The 20,638-nt window shown below is 39.7% G+C and overlaps 1 protein-coding gene across 1 annotated transcript in view; it reads right to left on the bottom strand.

Moving 5' to 3' along the window:
* Window positions 1–16,981, bottom strand: part of nrcama (neuronal cell adhesion molecule a) — a 52,588-nt gene extending 35,607 nt beyond the window's left edge. Inside the window, exon 1 of the mRNA XM_062444038.1 lies at window positions 16,859–16,981. The gene's annotated coding sequence lies outside the window, so the exon portion shown is untranslated. The remainder of the gene's footprint in view (window positions 1–16,858) is intronic.
* Window positions 16,982–20,638: the final 3,657 nt, after the last annotated feature.

Here is a 20,638-nt window from a genome sequence, read left to right as displayed (position 1 = left end):
GCCTGTGCAGGGGGACGCCACCCAAGGCTATACTGGGGGAACTTGAAAACCTCATTTAACACAAACATGCACTCCTACACACAGACATATAACAAAGACCTGTTCAACTTTACAGAACACAGCCCCATGCTATGCAGCGGTGTTTAAATTTACTTAAGCGCTCTGCAAGAGATAAGATCTGCTGTGGCTAATCTTGCATGCTATTTAAATACAAATGTCATGTTGAAAAAGGTTGTGGATTTAAGATATTTATATATACATATAAGGATGTATTGTAAACCAAATGGATTGCACAATTTTCAATAAATAAACAACCTGAATCTTGCTTTCAAACAAACTGTGAATGGATACCACAACCTATGACCTCTAACCAAACCTCCAATCGACCAATAGGACCAAAGAGAGGTCCAGAGGTGCAGAATCCTTATCTGATGATCATATTTTTGGTTAAGTTTGAATGGATTACAGTCAACCGACATGAAACAGGAATATAATAAATGCTTTATGTGATACTTATTTTTTAACCAGATAAATCTGACAATAAGAGGTGTAAATATCAAAATAATGAAGGTTGAGTTGTATTTAACTGCTATAGTGTCAGTGTCCTAGTATTGTGTGTATGTACTCACTGTCACACTTGCATAGAACTGAGCCATCCTTGATGTTAGTAGTAACACCTGTGCTTTTCCTACTATGACGAGTGTCTGCTGTGAAAAAAGCCTGTATATATCGTGATGTAGATTTTAGATTATGTCATCTCCGCCTTAAGGACGATGATACACCCTCGCCAGTGTTTTACATAAACAATACATCTGATACTGATTTGGGCAGATCCTTCTGTCAAGTAAAATCAAACATCTCCAGAGAAAGATTTTCTACATATTAGGTGTTTTCTTAGAAAGAGCAGAAATACCCATGCAACCTTTTGGTGACCCTTTTAATCATGAAGGATTGTCTCAATCACAGAAGAGTATGAAGCTTAACAGTGCCCAACTGTTGTACCAGAACCTACTATGGAAATCATTATTTCTTATCCAGAAACAAATATTTCAAAAGCATGCCTAGCTAAGAGTGGTTGTGACTATAGCATGAGTCTATAAATAACCAGAGTAAAAAGCAAGTAAAACCTGCCTGGGGTTCAAAAGATTCATATGAACTTAATGCTGGTTTAGCCAACATAATGAAACCCAGCATCTGGCCTCTGGCGTATTGTGCAACATGTAGTAAATAGAGGAAGCTTTCATGCGTAATAATGATGCTGAACAATTCTTTATAAAAAAAAAAAAACAGGCCTGTTAATACTAACATGCTTAAAACATTTTGATGTCGTTGGAAACCAACCTCTGAGTGGACATTGTACTTAATATTTGGTTCTAGTTCTATATTCTTTTTAAAGTATGTAGACCTGAGGTGGCCAACATTGCTAAAAATCAATCAAAGTCTGAGAGGCTGTAACACTCTTCACTATGGAGAGAGTCAGAAGCATGATAATGCCTGGAGCGCTTAACCAGGCAGAACTTGGCCATCGGTGACATGACATGTCAGAGACACGCGGGAAAAATGTCATCCCGCACCCTAGAGACCATCTTATCTGAGGGAACAACACAAAAAGGGAGGCAAGGGAAAGACAAAGATGGAGAGAAACCAATGAGAGTGCAAATGAGAAGAGGGCAAAGAGAAATGGAAATGTGGAAGTGAGAGGGAAGTAGACAAAGGGCCGTTGACAAGAGTGAGCAAACAGTGGAGGGTATAGACCTATAGGATGCCTTGGAGACACCTAATATTGACTGCATATCTTCAGCCTAACACAGAAGAAGAGGATTGAGGCCTCGTAATATTAGTAACAGCAGTGGAGAGGGATTTCTCTGTGTGATCTCATTCATTTAGGACTCCTCAAAAAACCTTGTTCTCATGCTTAAAGCTGTGAGGAGGAGGTGACAGGCAAACACAAAGGCTGTACATTCACAACGGCTTACTATGACAGTGAAGTGCTGATATTACACTTACTACATTCTGTCTGGCAGTGCAGCTGTAACCAAGCGAGATTACTGTAAATGGGATATTGCTTTTTTTCCCCTTTTTCTTAATGGTTTAACAAAGTCACAGCATGAAGAGTGATGGCAGATTGTAGCTTTATTATACTGAAAAAGACTCCACTGCTCGTCTCACAGCAGACAAACAAAGCATCTCACGGCTGTGTAATTGGTTTATCCTCCAGCAACCGTGTGACTCAAGATTCTCTGAAAGAAGATCAAAACTAGGAATGAGTGATGACAGAAGATGACATTACTAAATCTGCTATTTTTAGGCCAAATCAAAGAACATGAGGAACGGACTGAAGATAAACCTCCCTCAGGGTGCGTGTGTGTATGTGAGTATGAATCAGGCTATGTCCTTCTCACAGCATATCAAACATGATATTTCATGTCACTCCCAGCTAAATATATTAACCAAGCTTAGAGGGATGCCTTGATTATCAGCCAAAGTGCACCTTGACAAAGATTAACCCCGATGTGAACAACCATGTGTGGAGCGGCCCTATATTTCAGATACCTCTCTAACTGCTTGGTCTATTCAATCAAGAAAAATGTAGCATGTGTGCATAAATCCTAAACAATCCTTATTAATAAATATGTATCTATATAATATTTTCATATAAATGCACTGAAACTGAGTTGGTTCTGCTGATAAATGTTGGATTCATCAGCCTGGCCAGCAAAGGTGAAAGCCCCTGAATATTTAACTCTGCGCCCTAAAAATTACATTTATATTCAACTAAGTTGCAGGAAACAACACATGCACATGTAGTGATCACATGTACAAAACATTTCCTATCAATGCATTCAATTATTTTTCATTCAATATCTGCTCTCTGTAACTAAAGCATGATGAGGAATACACTGTTAAGGTACCAACTGATACGATGCCTATCGCCATGGTTAAAATTGACAGACTATTGACTTTTTCTACATTTAAGCACTAACCCCAGTCTTAAACTCAACAACATGTGGGATACAGAACACAGACTCCAGTCTCCATTGTCTATGTCCTGTGCTGTGATAAATCAATTAACCCCTTCATCATCCTACCTTGGACTTCTTTGACTTCTAGGATTGAAGTCTTTGTCCTGAAGGCAGTAATTAAGTTACCTCCTAAATGTAATTGAAAGTGCACTTACATACAAATACATTTTGATGTTATCATAACATGTCCCCATCATTTCAGTTGGGACAGCATGAACAGGTTGGGGACCATAAGTTAAAAGTGAGTGTAAAATTGCTAATAAGTGGGTTGATGTGAGGTCTGATAATCTCTGTGTGTCTGTGCACACACACTTAACACAAAGTGACTAATTACACTCCACGCAGCAGTTCCACTAGATTGAATGTGAAAGCTCTAAAACAAGCACTTCAGCAGGATGACTGGACTTGACATTAACAGTCCAATTCTGAAAAAGGACTTGAGGCTAAACTAAGGCAAAACAGTGCAGTAATCTAAATCTAGCCCGGGCTTTCGTGTTGGCTGAATAACCATGCTTATGTGCTTTGGCATTTTTAAGTGCTGTATTTGTTTATGGCCCTGGAGGTCAACTAAACACTTAATGGCTCAATCGCGTGGCTTTTGCCTGTGTGGCTCTTAAATGTGTTAATGCAGCTACATTTTGTGGGCAAACAAAAGAAGATTTAATAAAGCAACAAAAGCCACGTGCAAATGTCCCCGAAGTGAATGATGTGACTGACCATGATTCATGACCTCACCTGAGCAGCAAAATGAGCATGGTTAAGACTTATTTGGATGCTGTCATGGTTCAGTAATGCAGTGATGTCACTGCTTCCTTGCTGTGGTGTGTAGGATCACTGTAGCATGAAATGGACACAAATGCATCTATTATACTGCAGTTCATATGAACGCAATCCTATTTGCTTCCCACCTTTGCCCTGATTTTCATTAAACAAATTCACAAGGAAAAGACATTTGGTGACCTGCAGTCAAATCCAGTGAACGAAACAAATGACAGAATCAGTCGCATCAGTCTGAGAGGCTCATAGAGTCACATGTTTAATGCAAGCGAATATCAATCTCTTGCCATAGTAAATCTTTTCAGATAAAAATGTCTGCTCTCGTGCTAATTGGACACCTTAACTGAGAATCCGCTGAGAAAAGTGTCTGTGTGTGTGTGTCCCAATAACCTCATTACTTGACACCAATCGTGGAATTAAGGAGGCCTCCCTTACATGGCTTTTGGAGCAGGAGAAATCAATATTTTGGGACATGCTTGTACACCTGCCAATTTCTCACCACTCTCTAAATGTTTTTAGAGAGTGGTGAGAAATCAACACCCCCCCCCCCCCCCCCCCCGGTGAGGCAGGCTAAAGATCAAACCCGTGTTTCATACATAAATTCAGACCAACTTAAGGTTATCAATATTAAAATATGTCACCAAGAGACCATAACCCTAAATCTACAAGGATATGTGTCCTTGAACTGGCTCCAAGTATCTCCTGTAGGGCTGCAACTACAAATTACTTTTTGACATTCTGTCAAAAAATCTGAAAAGCTGAACCAGGGGATTTTGGGTATTAGTTAACACATTTTTCCAGCTACTTCCTGATCATGAAATAAAAACGTTACCTTTCCTGCTTTGCTTTAAAAAAAAACAAAAGAAAACATCACCTTTTAAGCCTCAGCACTAGCCTAAAAGACTTATTACGATGACTAGTCAAAAAAATCTTATGACTCCTGATGCGGATGCAAAAATCTCAGCCAACTTAGATAATACTGTGAGGAAATAAATATCACTTAAATAGCCAGGGTCTACAATGGACCTGCCAAAGTAGCAGAACCCAGCAGCTTACTATCACTCAATCTCTCGATGCACACATACACACAGGCTATTCACTGCAACTGGGACTCTCCAGCCGTGTTGGCCAGCGGTGCTGAGCTCATGGCACGCCAGACAGCATGGACCCAGCTAAAAGAGAGACTGCAGCAATCTCTATACAAAGGCTGCTGTCAGCGCTTTGGTGCTTTAAAAACATGCTGTCTGTGCTAATGAGTGTACCTCGCAGCAAAGCAGGGTTTACTTCAGGACAGGCCACAACTCTATCTGTGCAAATGTGCTCTCTATTTTATTTACTGTTCCATTAAATGCCATTCTTCTTTGAGGGATATTATCATTATGGTCTCCGTAGTACTATTAATTCATTGTTCTTTTATAAAAGACACACCTTTTACCTCCCTTTGTGCATTCTGTTTGCAGTTTATACAATTATAGAAAAAAGCACATAAAGCACACGACTGGCTATGGAAATTATTATTCTATTAACATGACTGAACCTGTCTCCTTTTAGCTAGGGGGGAATGTGTGTCTAACAAAAGGCTCATCTGACCACTGGGATTTTGACTAAACAAGATAAACAGAGTTAACCCACTCAACTCCATCCAGCGTACGTTAATGAGTCTGTGAAGGATCACACAGCTGTCTAAAAACAGGGGTGCCGGCTTTCAACTAAACTGATGCCCTCCAGGTCCACAACCCTAATCCCAGGATCAATAATCACAGTGTCAATACAACCCTCATGTGCTGACACTTATGGATCGGTGATACTTGATACACACTATCAATCAGTGTGTTAAAGCGACTGCTCTGCTTTGGGTCTAAGGTGTGAAAAGCCTGTGTTTGAGCAAATGAGTTAATGTGAATGATGCATTTGTTATGTATTGTTTTTGGTTTCATGGGCAAATTTTTTAACAACCATAAACAAATCATTAACCTTATAATTTATTTCTTTATTTATCTATCTATCTACCTATCTGTCTTGTATCCCTCCCCTATTTCTCAGACAAAAAAAGGGCAGTACATCACTAATACATCCCAAATAAGACCCTGCCAAGAGGGGCAAAGCACTCAATAATTCATCACTCACTATAGTATTTTTTGGCCTGGCTTTGATACACCAAAGCAGTGGTGGTGCTTTAAGCAGGAAGATAAGAAATACATTTTTGCATACATATATGTGAGAGGATATCAATTATTCAAGCACGAGCCATCTCTCACGGCTACAAAGCCTAAAGAGAGAGTGCAGTCATTCTTGCTACAGGACGTAGCTTGTAGCACAGCCCCTATGGTGCAAACTAGCTCCAACTGAGCTAGGAGCAGCCTGGTCAGTGTAGAGCTGCAGACTGCAGGGCTTTAGCTGCAGAAACATTTCTCAGAGGCAATAATAATCTTGATTTAAGAGAATTTCACATACAAGAGTGCACAACATAATTCAATGCAACAGCTTGGCAGAACATGGCAAGTGAAACTCAAAGTTGTTTTTTTTTTTTGGGGGGGGGGGGTGGTCAAGAGGATTCAGGTGTGGAATTGCTCATTTGGGGCCAGTTTGCTATCAAAGAATACTCCTTAAAGAAGGAGGTTCTATGGTTGTGATTTATGGCTGTGATACCTGAATGCTGCATCATGTAGGAAGAAAAATATGTCCAAGAATCATCAGCGCGAGAGAGAGAGAGAGACTGCATTACCAAAGAGGAAAAAGGGGAAAGAAAAGAAAAAAATGACCAACTGGACCTTCACCAGTACTGACCGGAAGATACATAACAGTTTAACAAGACTGCAAACTATGATCTAAAAGATGACCAACAGCTCTGACACAAAATTCTTTCATACATGGAAAAAGTATTTCTCCATTGTTGTCAGCCTCCTGGCCACATAGAGGTGTATTATGTTATATTCTTTTTGATGTATAGTCTATTGTAAGGCAGGTACACATCATCCATATCTTCCCTGAAAACAACAGAGATTCTTGATGGAAAGGAAGGTCTGCTAGAAGGTCTGCTAGATAATTGATAGAGTGCATGGTGGGAAGCTAAAAAAAGCATTAGAGTTGCTCCCTGTTACAGCATGTATCCCTCAGTTATCAGAACAGGGAGGGAAATGAGCAAAAATACCAATCAAACACTGGTGTACAGATACATCAATACACATGTACATTGATGGATAGATGATAGAAATAGACAAATAGTTAGCTGGACAGTTAGAGCTCCAAACAGTAGGATGATAACAGTGGATGACAGTATTGACCGTATCACTGCTGACCGAACATGTGGCGGTAAATGTGATCCAGCAGTTACGGGACACTCCCTTGACATCTGATAGCTTGTGTTACCTTGTTTTGTGATTGTGTGTACACAGAGGAAACCAGCGTGGGAAAAGTATGTGATACCTATTTTAGAAAAGTAGCTGCTCTTCCACTTATTAATGGCTCTTTTGTAGAGTGAATATCTTCCAGCTAGTATATCACATAGCCGTAATGGATGAGTGGCTTGAATGAATAAATAACAAAGCGAAGGGGTTCCCTATCCTTCAGAAAGGGCTGAGTGGTACATTGCAGTCATCAATACCAGCGCTGTACGAGGCTGTTTCCTCTTCTTTCTATCAAGTGTAATCTATATTTGATTATACATGTATACTTTACCCAAAAATATTAGGAGAGACATATATGGTGAAATTATACATTGAAATCGTTGAAATATCAGGTACTCCAAAAGCAATATTTCTTAACAAGTCAATAAATAATAGCAGAAACTACAATAAAGTGATATTCGATGCTCGCAGGCAGTGGGTAGCAAGTGAGTGCTGGCTCACATTTAGCTGGGTAAAGGTTAAATGGGCTTTGTGAGTCATGGATCAGAGCAGAGAGTGGAGGAGAGATGGAGTGGGTTGAGGGTCAATACCAGCAGTGTGCATATGGTGGGAAAATGCTGGGAGAACACTGGAGGGGGGGGCCAGTATCTTCATATTTACATGGGATGAAATGTGAAATGTGAACTTCAGCTCATTGTTTTGTTCAACTCATGGTTTTATAGCACGTAAATTTACTGTTTCGATTCACTGCCACTCTTATCGATGTCAACTGTTTGACAAAAAATGCACTGATATACTCACTGTACGCTGCCTTACTAGCATTAATCATATCATTCACACTGAATGTGTGCAGTAGTTCCCGCTCGATTTTACACCGTGATGACGTCACAGATTTTAACATTTCTTTTATGAGTAAATTAGCAACTGCTTGCTTACATGGTAGCTATATCAACCCAATGAGGTGATATTATTTCAGTGTTGGGTTTACTTCTGTGCTGTCTTCAAGTGACCAACAAATGAATTGATACAGTATCTTTTTACTTTTTAAGAATGTGCTTATTTTAGAAATGATAATAATGAATGAAAGAGTTTAACAAGAGTCACACACTTAAGAATTTCCCTCCCTTGCCATGTCCCTTTATGAGATGGGGGAGGAAGGGTGGGGGCATTACAGACGTTTTTCATTGAAACATATGGCTCTCTTGCCAAAACTGTACTTTCTGACTTCAAGCCAAGTCATTAAAACAGTTCAATTATCTGCATGCTAGCGCAAGATGTTAGGAAACAGCTCCATCATTAAGAAATGGGTTATGCGGAATATCTTCATGAAGATGCATCAAAATGAACTAGGAAAAAATAACAGCAGAATTGAGATTAAGATGTGCCATAAGGCTGCACAGTTTACTGGTGATAAATAGTTTATCTACAACCAGATGATATCCGTGAAGATGTGTCAAGAATGTCTGCTTTGATCTAATAAATGATCACAAAATATGTAGTGTTATTTTCTTTTAGCATCTGTGCTGGAGAACAACTTGTAATGATGACCAAAAATAGCAAAAACCATGACAAGATGGTGACTGATGTTCTTACTTGAATACACATATCAGAGTAGAAATCTTGGCCCTACATGTCTCTGTATACATGCCTGGTGTGCCTGATTTCAATCTTGTTGAGTGTGTCACCACTGTGCAGCTTAGTAAGTGAGCAGGGACATCAAGGTTATGTCTTCCGCAAAACAGACCAGAGCAGAGCATCAGAGGAGAGATAGTAACTAATTCGATAGAAAGGCCTGACAACTATCTTTTCCTCCTTTTGATCAGTACCTGCCACAGAGAATCGCTGAGATTTTGTTTCATGCTCTGCTGATATACATTAACATAACAGAAAAAACACTGTTTGTTCAGTAACACATATGAGACATCTATTATGCAGTAGTCTCATATCTTAAACACAACTGTGATGAGCTAAAGTGCTACAACAGCAGCCATGGTTGCATTACGTCAGGGAGCAAAAAGGCAAGGTGGCTCTGATAGGACAATGCAGAATATCCGGCGGCCCAAAAAAAACAGCCAGCTCGACAGTTTTTAAGGGTGAAAGAGACAGAGAGGACAGAGTGGCAGGGTGGGGCATTAACACTGATGTAAAACGCCACTGGCTTTTATGGGACGACATCCAGGAACATCAAATGATGCTGAGTAAGAATAAACAGAAAATGAATTATTCTTACAGTAAGTCACATTCCCCAAAGCCTGTTCTTCATCATCAAGTCTGTTGCCATGAACACATGCTAGGGACATTCAAATTGGTTAATGTAGCCTTCCGTTTACAGCTAAAGGGCAAATTACCATCAAATTTACCTCTTAACTAATAGACCAAAAACTAACATGACTTAAAACAGTGGTTATCAAAGTAGGGTTGTGAGAGGGTTCAAGGTGGTTTCCAGCAAAAAGGGGAGTCATTTATTTTCATTCAAGATCTCATCAGATGGGGGACCCAGAGACAAAATCTTGTCAATTGGGGGCCTGTGGTCTAGTTTGTGTCAGTTTAGGGAAAGTTTGAGAACCACTGAATTAAAGTAGTATTCTACTCCAAAATGAATTCAGTAATTATCTATTCGTTTAATGGATGTTGACAAAATCATAAAAGTTAGATTTCAGATTTATACCGAATAGTTCTGAACATTTAAAGTTAGTCGTTTCCTAATATACTTAAGTAATGCTTAAACATGACTTACATGTCTATTAAAGAAATACCTCGCATGAAAGTTAATAAACAATACTGATAAAATGAGCAGTGTGTGGTATTGATACAGATTAAAAATGCTATTACTATTCTAATAATGCGAGGTCTGAGTTGTTGCATTAGGGTGGTTTCCATACACCCTGCACAGTCTGGAGATGTGGGCGTGCGGGTCAAACGGTGCAAATAAAATTAAACGTTGGAATAAACAAAACATTTTTAACAAGACAGATGTTATATGCATCTCCTTATTGCTTCAAGGCCTGTTAACATGAGGATCTGTCTGTCTAATTGGTTTATCGGTGAACAGACACATTTTTAGCTGATAGATGACTTTTCCACACTGAGGGCCGGCTCTGTTCTCCATCCTCCTCATCCGCTCGCTGGACAGTTTATCTTTTTCTACAAAGGCATTCTTTCAGTACAACCAGAGGGCTCTTATTGAGGGCGGGCCGAACTCAGAAAGGCCTTCTCTCCGGGGTCAGACGAGTAGGACCGAAGACACATGCAGGCTCCATTGAACTGGAGCCGCTTTTCCCACACCGTACACATATTGATGATTAGCAGACGGTCAGTTCAAAGTGTCCCCTAAACAACTAGGGCCAGACAAGTCTTTGAGATTCCTTAAATAGCACAAAAACATCCAAGTCCACCTATGCATGAACAAATCATACCCTCCCTTCCCAAATGATCATGAATGTTGCCAGAATATTGCACCAGAAATGACACCAGTGTTGCCAAAGGGAGCATTGGTGTCCTGTGTAGGTGTGGCATGAATACTGTCTGCTTGGGGCCACTGCAAAAGCTAAAAAAAAACCAATACATAATTACACACTCTACAAATCATGTGTGAAAGCCCTAAGATAAATTTTCCATCAAACTAATCTCTCCTTATGTCTGGGGGTTTAAAAAAAAGAAATCTACCTATGAAAAATGAGCTTAAAGATTACAGTGTTTTATACTTCCATATAAAGTGATGATGTGGTTCTCCAGAGCAGCAAGTACATGAAAAAAAAAAAAAAAAAATCAGTCATAACTGATAGATTCAATTATGCCCTGTAAAAAAAATCTTTAATAATTATTGTTAAGGCTGGTTGGCTCACACCCGACGTGATGCTGGTGCCTTGAACCAATTGGATGTTGGGTGTGATAAGAGGAGCTCTTTAATGGCTCCTTTGACCTAAATCCTCACTAATCATTTTAGAGCTGTGACAAAGATTCTGGTGGATGGGGGTAATATTGTTTTTAAGCCTACTGTACAAAGAATTAAGCTCCCACCACTGGGATTTGAACATTCCTCCTTTGTTTCCCTAATACTGGTAAAAATAGAGGATATATGTGACCATATATCCCCTCAATATGTTGACTTTTTTCTTTCTAATCCAAAGACAGTGAGCTGTGAAGTCCTCTTTTCAAAAAATTCAACCATGACAGTTTCCAAATAATGATATTTAGAATAATATATATAGAAAATATATCCCAGCCAAGACAAAAAATGAAACTGCAATGAAAACAAAACATCTTTTGCCTGCATATGGCTCAGTATATAAAATTAAATCGCCTGTTCAGACAGATATGCTGATTTGTTTTTACACTCAGCAAGTAACAGCTACTACCAGTCTGGCAACTCCTCTGCTTTCACCCACTCTCCCATCTGTTGCCCACCTGATCCACACAAACAACTCATTTGCGGCCTGCAAGCAAGACACAAGCCTACATGTGAAATAAAAAGCCTGATAAGCCATCAACTTACTAACAGAACAGTGGTGAAAGAAGTGAATAAAAGTGAGAATGTAGACCTACTGAGCTTATTTATCATGCGCATGTATACACAAATGAGTATATGCGGTTCAGCAGCATGCTATGTCTCCTTTTATTAATCTCCTGCTCTACTTCAGATGCAGCCCAGCACAGCTGGTGATCGCAGCAGCACAACACTCCTCTCCTCTTCATTCTCCTTCAGTTTATTCCTCTCCACTGCAGATCTAGTTTAGCCCTTCTTTAATGCTCTCTTCTCTTGATTTATAAACCTCAATTAATGACTCCATCAAGACAGTTAAATGAATGACTTTAAACTGTATATATCAATGAGACTATGTTCTGTGTTTAGTGGAGGGCAGGAGCTAATGATTATTTTTATTGTCGATTCATTATTACTTTAAATTGATTTTTTTCCCCTTCTCAAATCATGATAAAAGCTTCCCACCATCTCCTGTGGTCTTGTGTAAACCTCTTTTGCCCGACCAACAGTCCAAACCCCACAGACATTCAGTTTACACTGATATAAACCTGAGAAGAGCAGTAAATCTTCACACTGGAGAACATTTGAAAAGTTGAAACATATGCTATACAGGTTCATGCTCTTTATGCAGCCCCTCAGTTCAGCCTCTGCCTGAAACAGGTTGTTTAAGCTCCTGTCTCTTTAAGACCCCCCCTCCTGAAGAGCCCACCTTGAAAAAATGTACTTGTGTATTGTAAATGTAGAAGTTGATAATGCATTGCTTTACAGTTTTTCAAAACATTAAAGTAGTTGCCATAGCAATTTGCACCTACGCCCGTTTTTATGTGAAGCCTACTTAACCCACAGTTCAAGTAAAATGCTTTGGAATACAATTACATTTAATGCGTTGCTGTATATTTTTTGTTTTAATAAGAAGTACTGTGTTGTTTACTACAGCTTTGTGTAACCTTACACATACCAACAACAATAATTATGATAACAGTAATAATCATCAAAAAAGAGCTCTGGTATCGAATCGGAACTGAAAAAATGTGGATCAGTGTATCTCTAAATTAACGTTCACCATGTTTACCAAAGACATCTGACATTATAACAGATTATAAATGATAGAAAATCACAAAAAAACATGATATGTCCCCTTTAACCAATCAAATTTGTAGAAAACTCCCCAGGAGGTCTTGTGATTCAACTGTTTTGCTGAAGTCATGCCTGCTAAACACTTCTATTCCTCATAGTCCTTCATTGTGCACAAATTGGGTCTTGCCCATCTCCAAGCAATAACATCATTTTCCAAAAAAAGAGTAAAGGGACAAAAACCCATTTGTCTATACAGAAGGCACAGACAACAACAGCATCTGCTCTATGGCTCTGTCAGAAATCAGCCAGCAGCAGCAGAACACTCCAGCTTTAACTCTCCCCCATTTTCCAATTCATCAATCTTTAGCCAGTCATGCTAATTTAATGTGTCCTGCTACCTTAATGAAAACAGCCACCCAAACATGTTCGGCTGTAAGCCAAGGGTGCAGGTTACAGAAGGGGGCGGGGGGTTGTGATTATACCCCTCCAACCCCCCCTCCCACCATCATCACCACAGGGTGCTGACGCTATTAACCCAAAGAAGAACCTATGGTGCTAATTGTATTCATTTGACTGCAGCTTCCACATAGATGTGTGTCGGGGGTTTATAAATCTACACTGAGACAACAATCCTCCCGTTATGACTTCATTAAAATATGCACCTGCATACTTCATTGGTGGTTGCTTATGTACAGAGTGAGCTCAACAACCTCTGGAGACACATTTTTTAAAAGAGCATTGTTTCCATGTAGTGGTGGAGCCTGAAGCAGTGCAGGGCTGAAGAATCTGAACCTTAATTGCAGTGTTGAATGCACTGTTACAAAAACACAAACCATGAGCAATATTATGCAGATGTGCACACAGATGTACTCACAGTATTTCCTTAATATATCAGGGATGCTATGGATTAAAGCCACAACCATTACTCAATTAATTGATCAATCAATTGACAAAAAAAATGATACATTAACCATTTTGGTAATAGATTAATCATTTAGGTCATTCCTTTAAAACAAATGTCCCAAATTTGATGGTTTCAGGTTATAAAATGTGAGTATTTCCTGCTTGTATTACTTAACAGGAAATGTATTTAGGTTTTGGACTGTTTTTGGAGAAAATAAGACATCTGATGACATCACCATAGTATGTAAATTTGAGATTTTTGACTGTTTTAATATTTTATTGAGCAAAATGCTTAATTGATTCTGTGATGACTGTTTGACAACTAATAGATTACAAAACATTACAGATTAATCAATAATGGAAAAAAAAGTTAGCTACAGGCCTACTTAATTAGTTATGTTAAATAAATAAAAGCATCTTACAACAATTTCTTGCATAACGTGATTCCTGCATGGAGGGAACATTTCCACTGTTAAATATTTGCAATGAAAATAACATTGGAATGATTATATATCAGCACTTCTATATATATGCAAAAGGTTTCCTTCCATGTTTTAGAAAGACAAACAACTACTCAATTAAAAAGGTTATATTAAAAATTATTCTTATTAAATGAATGATTAGTGTGTGGTCTTTTCCTGCAAATGGTCTCAATACCCATATGGTCTGAAAGCAATATCATGCGTCTTGTCTTGTCGCAAAATTGTGTCATCAGAATGAGATGCACCTAAACCCGACCATAAGCTCCGTCACCCGACTTGCACCTAATGGGCCGTGGATAAATGGGAGAGCAGGAGAGTGACAATGACATTGCACCTGGCATGAGTAATGGCTCAGTCCTGGCTCTGCAGCGGCAGTCTGGGGGAGTTGTCACATGGAGACGTGACATCTCATGGGAAAGAGATTGCAACAGTGACCATGGTGCCAACAAACACAATACCTGCCATGCCATGACATGTCACCGCATTACATGAGATGGTTAATTCTTAAAAAGTATTCAGCATTTGAGAAAATTACTCCTAATCTTACTAAATGATTAACAGCAGAAACAGATTAAAATAAGTAAAGGTTTTTTGTAAGTATTTGGTCAAATCAAGACATAACATTCACTGTCTTTAAAATGTGGTGTAAATGTAGAACATAGAGGACACAATTCTTACAGATTTTGTAGCACTAATAACATTTACGATGGCTCTGTAACATTCAGTCGTCCCTCTGACAGCAGCTAATTCAGCCCTCGTTAATTTTATTATTTACAAATGAGCTTTTCCCACTGTGACATGTCGACACGTCTCCTGTGAGAAAGGCCTATTCTATTGTGGAGTCTCACTGTTGCAAAGCAATACTATGAAATTCATGCTGAGCACTATCGTTTTTTGATTTGATTTGATGTGATTTATTTCGAACATGTATGAGTAACACAAAAAAAGTAATCTAAGAAACAAAAAAACAAACAAACAAACAAACTAGAAGTTAGAATTGTATGAGATCTTTTTTCTTTTTTCTTTTTTTTCTGTGAAATGTTATGGAAAAAATTGACAGGTGCATCCTAACATAACTGCCTCACCTGAAACATTTTAGAGAGGAAAACATCAAAATCAGAGAGAGCGGTAAGACATCTCCTGTTTCATCTCAGCCTCTCGCTGTGTTCCTGTACGCAATTACAGATACAGTATGAAATGCTGACTAGAACTTTGCAAATGTAGGTTAACAGCCTGATATTAGCATTCTTACGCAGCTACGAGTCCGCACAACACAACAGTGGGTTTCCAGTTCACAGCAAGTCATCACATTTACCAACTAAATGAGAAGACTGCAGAGTTGTTCTACATTATTTAAAAGAAAGACTGACTCAGAATTTAGAAATGGAACATAAACTCATGTAATCTAGAGATGCATGTGTTTGCATGAGGTGTGGCTGAAGGTCACCATGAACACAACACATCACGTCTTTTTGTTTCATATTGTGTTACTATAGATGCTGGCTGTAAATATGATCGCCGCACAAAATTACTGACAGGTTCAACTCCACATTTGCAGATAGTGGGATTCTTATTATCATCACAATGATTCTTCCTACTCACACATTGTTTTGCAGTCAAATGTGATTCCTGCTCACTATAGATACTGCACAAGCCCAACAATAATACCAAGTTTGTGTTATAATGCTTATCAAAAACATTTAATGCTAAAAACACTGCAACATAAAATAATATCATGTTGCCACAATGTAAATTTACCCACAACCCTGCTTGTGATCTGTATATTTCACACACACACACACACACACATTTGAACACACACACTGACAGAATGTGGCCCTACAGTCCATAACATCATATCAAAAATAACCACTGTGTATCCAGTTACTCCACCGCATTCATATCTGCACATACACAGATTACTGCAACTGTGTACTGTATCTTGAATAGGAATGAGACTGATTCCCTTTAAGCTTGGGTTTCATATGTTTTCATCATTGAACCCAACAGATGATGAATCCTTTCCAAATTATTTGGAATATTCCAATGATTGTCTTTGACTGAAGCCCTACATGCATTGTCCTCCCTTCGTAATTTACAGAATTGCTTTTTGATTCCCTCTCTAACCCCCCCCCCCCCCCCCCCTCCCCTACCCCGACTACCCGCTGATCAATAGACACCTGCTGACAATTCACATCTCTAAATCTTAAATCTGAAAAGGAGGCCCTGGGTTTCCTGTCTGAACACTTGAAATGACACGGAGGAGCCGGGCTACAGCTGGCAGCATCACTGGCAGACATCAAATAATCGGCTCAGCGCTGTCTGTGGGCCTGCCTGCAACAATAAGCACAATCCCTGCTGCAGCCACCACTGAATAAAAATCATTCACTACAACAGCACATCAACTCGTTCCTTTCCCTCCCTCTATTGATGGTCGTTCCTCAAGATGCGGCGCATGCAGTGCGGGGAGTGAGTGCACCGGCTGCAATGATTTGCCTTTGATGCTTTTAACCGGAATCCGGATAAAAACACCGCAATCGGCGTCAGGCGCCTCCATATTGCTGTATTATTTGCACCTGGTCATCTTGAATAACCCAGCATCACTTGGATTGCTATGCCAGATGAATATGAACAGACTTGACACATCCACTGCACCATTATTCTCAAGCCACATATGATGATGTAGTAGACAACAGGGGAGGGGGGAATCATCAACCCCCCATCATAAAAAGAAAAAAAAGATTTTAAAGGGATGTCCAAACTCACCGTCTGCTGCAAACCGGCTGCCGTCTCCTCCGCCGACCGGTGTGGGTGTGTGTGCGTGTGTGTTGATGCAGCAGGAAATGATGAGGTGTGTGTCTGAGGGACAGTGCCCGGCCGGTGTGTCCGTCCCCCCACTCAGCCGCTGCAGCAGCAAGCTGTGGTCCTCACGGATCCGCCACTCTCCTCACCAGCTCCCCGCAGCTGTCAAAACCAGCAGCGACCAAAGATCGTCTATTAGGCTTTCGAGAACACGGTTCACTCATCGGTGAAAACAGTGGACGCCGACGCATGCGCCCCTATACCGGCTTGTATCACTGATATTTGGTGTGAAAACTTAAAATTACATCGGTTTGCAGCATTGTTACAGATATTTTATTCCAATGTTGCTGCTGCAGCCATATTGTGATGATGCTACCTCTTGGTGGAGACAAATCTGGTAATGAAAGACAATATTTAGTAAACATTTTGTGAAAGAATTACTTAAATATGACACATGTGCATTCATTTCCTCTTATATTGTGGCAGCTGATAAAAAAACATGATGCAAGGATATGCACCATATTTCTTTAAACATACAAATTTAATCACTCAATGAATAAAACATGTGCTCAATTAATATTAATATGCTTCAGCTAGGTGCATTTACTGGTAATAGATGATTCACTCGTAAATTATGATAAAGATCTATATCATCTTTTTTTTTTTAGAAGTGCCGTGGGCTGCTTTATGGATCAGCCATGCAGTTACTATCATATTTTAAGACTACACAGGGGGGTCCCTATCCTTGTCTGCCATGTTACGTGTGGTAGGCAGAAATCCCATCAGAGTGACGCATCTTTCTATTTCCTCCATCTTTCAGTCGCTGCCGATCCTGGGCAGAAATGGGGGAAAGAATTGCAACTGTAGCGACCCCGCTTTAACTAGCGGCAGCAGCCGGACCTGCAGACAGAGATGTGTGAAATCATTTAAACAATAACCCTGCAGAGAACCATGTGATCGTGCCTGTCATTGTATCAAATGAAACAAACTCTACATATTCAAAATATAGTCACATGTAGCCATGTAAGTGTGTGGACAGCATCATTAAATTAGGTGGTATAGGCCTGTTTTTATAGCTTGTACTTTATGAATTAATAGGCTATGCTCATGAGTTTTTCCTCTAATGGTTTGTGTAAATGTGTTGAGATTATGTTATACTCTCCTGATATTATTAACAATTCAACTATATATTTTGATAAATATGATAATGATAATATGGATGATTGTAGATGTTTTCTAATGTCCAATATGAGACACAGGTGTTTGAACAGAGGACAGGTGGCCTATAGACACACACACACACACACACACACACACACACACACACACACACACACACACACAGCAGCGCTGGTGTCGAATGCCCTAGTGCACTTTACATTATCATTACCAGCACACCAATCCACATCACATTTTGAGCTAAACAGAGCAGGGACCCTTCTTCACACACATGACAGCTGTGTGTGTGTGTGTGTGTGTGTGTGTGTGTGTGTGTGTGTGTGTGTGTGTGTGTGTGTGTGTGTGTGTGTGTGTGTGTGTGTGTGTGTGTGTGTGTGTGTGTGTGTGTGTGTGAACAACGCCCCTCACCCCTCCCACATTATTCAATTCCAATGTGGGACGGACCGAGCATGTCTTCCACACATTAAGACCTTGTCATGAATACAGCAATCATCAATAACAGATGATGTCCAGACTGTTTTCTGTCTCTCTCACCTTGTCAGTAATCACATATTTTTACCACCATTTTTAATGAAAAGTGTAAAGAATCCAACGACTGAGCTGCACTTTAAGGTGGCATGGATTAGTCATCTGGAGCTCACCATAAGGCATGTTCATGTACCGTGTGAAAAAAAGGGTGTACATGTACAGTTTCTTCACATGATAAATCCAGATACTAACACTTGCTCGGCCCGAGGGGCTTTCACAACTGAGTCATGTGCAGTTGCTCCTAATAATGGTGACAAGTCCTGAGGGGAGGCTGGGGCCAAAACAGAGAGTTTTCACGATAGATGATTTAACGTGAGATAAAAATATTTATGTGTGTGCCCCGGACCAAAGTTATGCACCAACTCACAGATTTAAATACATATTTGCTTTTAATGGGTGTGACTCAGAAAAGATGATAGTAAGCCTTTATATTCAAACAACTCAATGTTGACTTAGAGTTTGTGTCCACCATTGTAAGGTCTGTATAGTACAGACAGTGCTCACATTCATGCACAGCTGTTGGACAAATAGGATGTGTGTGTGTTATTGTGTGTGTGCGCAGGTGTGTCCGCCCTGGCGCTAACCGACTGGCAGAGATCTGTGGAGAGCTGCACCAGTGTGTAAACTGCTCTGCCGTTTCTTTTCATCCAGGAGACAGACAGATGTGTTTTTTTACAACGTGACATTACAAACATACCGCTGGAGAGTGGGAAAAAACTCCCATGCACTACAAACATATTATTCCTTTACCTGTGTGTCTACTGTCTTATTTATCAGGTTCTCTAAAATGATCCCCTTTAAATCTGTATGACTTTTTTATTTTAAAAATCATTTACAAGGCAAAATACTCAACATGTTGCAGTATCATTTTACATTTTCAGGGTCCAACACCTTCTCTAAACCCTGTCTTAGGCTCTGTGTACTTCAAAACCAGTTTACACAGACCAGGATATATTATGGTAAGACAATGTCACTTTGAAAGCAACCAGATACCTGATTCCATACCGTTGTTTACACAATAGCCTCCCTAACTTGGTCAGACAGCTACATCTGATGTGATGCAGTTGGGGTCATACTTTTTCCTGTCACTGATGACTACAAGCCTCTTAATACTGCATATCCTGACATGACCCAGGCAAGTAGATGTGAAAGATCAGGGAGGAAAAAAAGGTATAATTCTTCTCAAGCCCTATTGGGTGATTTTGTGCTCTGCAGATGAGATGCATGCAGGCTTCAGTCACTTCTAACCCAAAGGGACGTATTTGTTGGTTGATCTGCATTATTGGAGCTATTCTAAGTCTATACATTATTGTCATTGTCACGAGTTACATGTTATGTAACTCGTGACAACTATGCTGTTTGCGTAAGAGGATGTCACATCCTTGGCAGACGTTAGGCTGATAAACAGTAATGTGCCAACTATGGAGAAAAAGGATGGGGATATTGACAGCTAACTTAAATGTGATCACTTTTCTTCTTTTTTTTTGCCAGCAATTTCAAATCCCACTTGGAACTGTAAACATAAAAGAGGCTGATTGTGTAACACATTTTCTGCCAGATCAGGGACAATTTTAGGCGAACGTGGGCACACATACATTGAGAAGATTGTAAACGAGAAGAGGGAACTATAACGGTTGCTAGGGAACACCATAAGACCAGACAATCCAGTTCTGCTTTGCTTATTTTCCTGAGGAGAAGGAGAAGAGTCAGACAGCTCCTGCCACAACATGGAACTAATAGTGCAGTGGTATGAACTACATATATATATATATATATATATATATATATTTCCTACTCCTTAATGTAAACACAGCCTGACATACTTCAATTTACCTTGGCACTTTGGCCTTTTCACACTGAAGGATGTTGTCAGGATGAACATGGGCAGGGAGTGTTAATCTCACCTTCACCTCATCTGTCTGTCTTGGCTGTGCTTGTCAAAGACACTCACGCTGCGTGACGGGAGACTTCAGTAATATCTCGTGCTGGATTTTCACTGAAACATTAACACCTTTCTTATTCGAAGCTTTCAGATCT

Source organism: Scomber scombrus, chromosome 22 (assembly GCF_963691925.1).
Source record: "Scomber scombrus chromosome 22, fScoSco1.1, whole genome shotgun sequence".
Lineage (NCBI taxonomy): Eukaryota > Metazoa > Chordata > Actinopteri > Scombriformes > Scombridae > Scomber > Scomber scombrus.
Note: the sequence above shows the minus strand (reverse complement) of the source record. Positions and strands in the feature narration are given on the sequence as shown.